Source organism: Sminthopsis crassicaudata, chromosome 6, assembly GCF_048593235.1.
Source record: "Sminthopsis crassicaudata isolate SCR6 chromosome 6, ASM4859323v1, whole genome shotgun sequence".
NCBI lineage: Eukaryota > Metazoa > Chordata > Mammalia > Dasyuromorphia > Dasyuridae > Sminthopsis > Sminthopsis crassicaudata.
In genome coordinates this window covers 239790670-239793783 of record NC_133622.1, presented here as the reverse complement: position 1 = coordinate 239793783, position 3114 = coordinate 239790670, and the positions used below count along the sequence as shown (strand labels likewise).

The following is a 3114-nucleotide window of genomic DNA, read 5'->3' as shown; positions in this document are numbered from 1 at the left end:
GATAACTCAGGTTGTCTAAACAATTCTCTAGCTCAGAGTTGACACCTTTAGCAGTTGACACCTTTAGTTTTCTCAAAAGGAGTTTACACATTTAAAGGAGTTTTCACTTTTAAAAGGAGCAAGTTGATTGGTTGAAGGATTTCCCACAAGCCCCTGGATTCTCATCTGCCCATTCTCTGGGAGGATAAAAGAGACAACATGGGGCCTGGGAAGCAGTCTGGATTTGGGAAGGACTAGAGCTGGAGGAGATTCAGAGCCAGCATTCAGGAAGAAGAAGAAGAGGCTGCTGGAGAAGAAAACCAGGAAACCTGCTCCCAGAGAAGGATTCCAACTGAGGGAGCATCCTAACTTTACACAGCACGCCTATACTGAGAGGCACTGAGGAGGCCGCCCTAGGAGCCACACCGGGCAGTGACTACAGCCAGATTCCGGACAGGGAGAGAGCCATGAAGAGCACCAGGAACCTGCTGGTGGACGGCAAGGAGAACTGCCTGACGTTCGGGGACAGTTTCGAGAAGAGGCCCAAGTCCTACTTCCACAGGATCGGCTATGATTTGAAGCCGGCCTCTGTAGGCCCATCCGGGGAAGGTGAGCTCCAGGTGAGCAAGGGAGACGAGGTCAGGGTCTCCCTGCCTCACTTCCCTGGAGCTGCAGCCCCAAAGACTGTCTTCAAAGGAAACAAAAGACCCTATGAGGCAGACTGTATTCTCCTCATTAATCAGGATACCGGCGAATGTGTTTTGGAAAAAGTCAGCAGCAGCCCTCAGGTCAAGAAGATGAGAACTGAGGGAGGGAGCAAAACCCAGGTAAGAGTGGAAGCGCCCCCTGCACCGGCACCGCCCACTCCCATAGCATCGGGATCCCTGCCTCACTTCCCTGGAGCTGCAGCCCCAAAGACTGTCTTCAAAGGAAACAAAAGACCCTATGAGAGAGACTGTATTCTCCTCATTAATCAGGATACTGGAGAATGTGTGTTGGAAAAAGTCATCAGCAGCCCTCAGGTCAAGAAGATGAGAACTGAGGGAGGGAGCAAAACCCAGGCAAGAGTGGAACCGCCCCCTGCACCGGCACCGCCCACTCCCATAGCATTCCGAGCCGCAGGGAAGACACCTGTTGGACCAAAAGCCTGTCCTGTGGAAGAAGATCTTCTCGGGGAACTCCAGTTGTTGGACATTAAGAGACAGCTGAGAGCCTGGATGGAGCAGATGGAGATGTTCACAGACAGCAGCTCCTCAGACTCTGACAGCTCCAGCAGTGAAGAAGAGGAGCCCGCCCCCGGAGGCTCGTCCTCCCAGCATCCTCCTCTGCAGTTCCCTCACAGAATCCCTCTGGGGAACAGCAGCACCAGCCAACTCCCCGACAATAACCGGCTGATGAGCATATTGCAAGAAGATTTACAACTGAGTGACTCCAGCAGCAACAGCAGCTCCTCTGACTCTGACTCTGAGAGCTCCAGTAGTGAAGAGGAGGAGCCCGCCACAGCCAGAGCCGCGTCCTCCCTGCATCCTCCTCTCCCTCACAGAATCTCTGTGGGGAACAGCAGCAGCCAGCTCCTCGGGAATAGCAGGACAATGAGCATATTGCAAGAAGATTTACAAGTGAGTGACTCCAGCAGTGAAGAGGAGGAGCCCGCCTCCAGAGACTTGGCCTCCCAGCATCCCCCTCTCCCTCACAGAATCCCTGTGGCAAACAGCAGCAGACAGCTCCCCGGGAATCACCAGCTGATGAGCACATTGAGAAAAGATTTACAACTCAGTGACTCTGAGAGCTCCAGCACTGAAGACCAGGAGCCTGTCACAACCAGAGCCTCTTTCTCCCAGCGTCCTCTTCTGCAGTTACCTCACAGAAGCCCTATGGAGACCAGAAGCAGCCAGCTCCCCGGGAATGACCAGCTGATGAGCATATTGCTACAAGATTTAAAACTCAGTGACTCTGACAGTGACAGCAATGACTAGCCTTGGAACTTCCTGCATCTGAATTTGTTAAAACATCTGGATAGATGAAGGACACAAGCAGAAACCAAACCCCAAGGAGAGCATTTGGCCCTTAGTGAGCCCTGAGTCTCACTGAACCTGAGCAGCATGCACTTTTATATATTATAGGCTTACATTTTTACCTCAGAATCTGGGTAGCATGTTAAAATCTGGGTAGCATAAAACAAAAAAAACAAATAAAAAACAAAAACAAAAATAAACAAACAAAAAAAAACATCTTCCCAGATGTATTAGAAGTATAAGACAAAGTAAAAATAGAAACCCCCACTCAATCACTTTCACCTTCAGAAAGAAACCTCAAATCAGAAATACTCAATCAAAATTCAGAGGATTCAAAGAAAAAAAAAAGTGTTGTGAACAGCCAAAAACAATTTAAGAATAAAGGAACCACAGTCAGGATGACACAGGACTACTCTGACAACTGACTTTAACTTATTTAATATATGTTGTTCCATCTAGGGGAGGGGGTGGGGGGAAGGAGGGGAGAAATTGGAATAAAAGGATTTTCAAGGTCAATGCTAAAAAATTACCTTGAAGATAGATTGAAAAATACAACTTGTAAATAAAGTTATGTTAAAAAAAAAAAAAAAAAAAAAAAAGAGTAGTGGCCTGCTTTTGCAAAGGGATGAAAGTTACAGGTTTGTTGATGGTTGTGAAAGGCCAAGGACTAACTGGAGAATTTTTTGCTTCTAGGAAGGCCTGTCCTCCTTCATTTCTCTAAGGAGACCAAGGTCCATCTGAGCCAGAGACAGACTCAGAAGGGTTGAGAAGGACTGGAAATGAGATGTTCCATCTTTGACTGTTCTCTCCTGCTGGCTCTCCCTCCTCCTGCACTCCTCCACTAAGATCAAGACTGGGTCAGATGAGCAGACTGTCACAGAGAGCAGGAGGAGATTGGGAGAGATGCAGACTGAGACAGGATCAGACTGACAGACAATGTAAAGGAGACTGTGACAGACACAGATTGTAAAGGAGATGTGATTCTAGATTCTAGTCCAGACTGTTCTCAATGGGCTCCTTTCCTCTTCAACTAAGCAGGGATTTAGTAAGTCTTCAATATATTCAAGTATTTCTCATCATGATGACTTTAAAGTCATACAAGGAGTTGTCAACTTTGAAT

General features: G+C 47.8%; 1 pseudogene; it reads left to right on the top strand.

The window, feature by feature from the left end:
- The first annotated feature begins 446 nt into the window (after nucleotides 1–446).
- Nucleotides 447–1955, top strand: LOC141547444 (ELL-associated factor 1 pseudogene; annotated as a pseudogene).
- Nucleotides 1956–3114: the final 1159 nt, after the last annotated feature.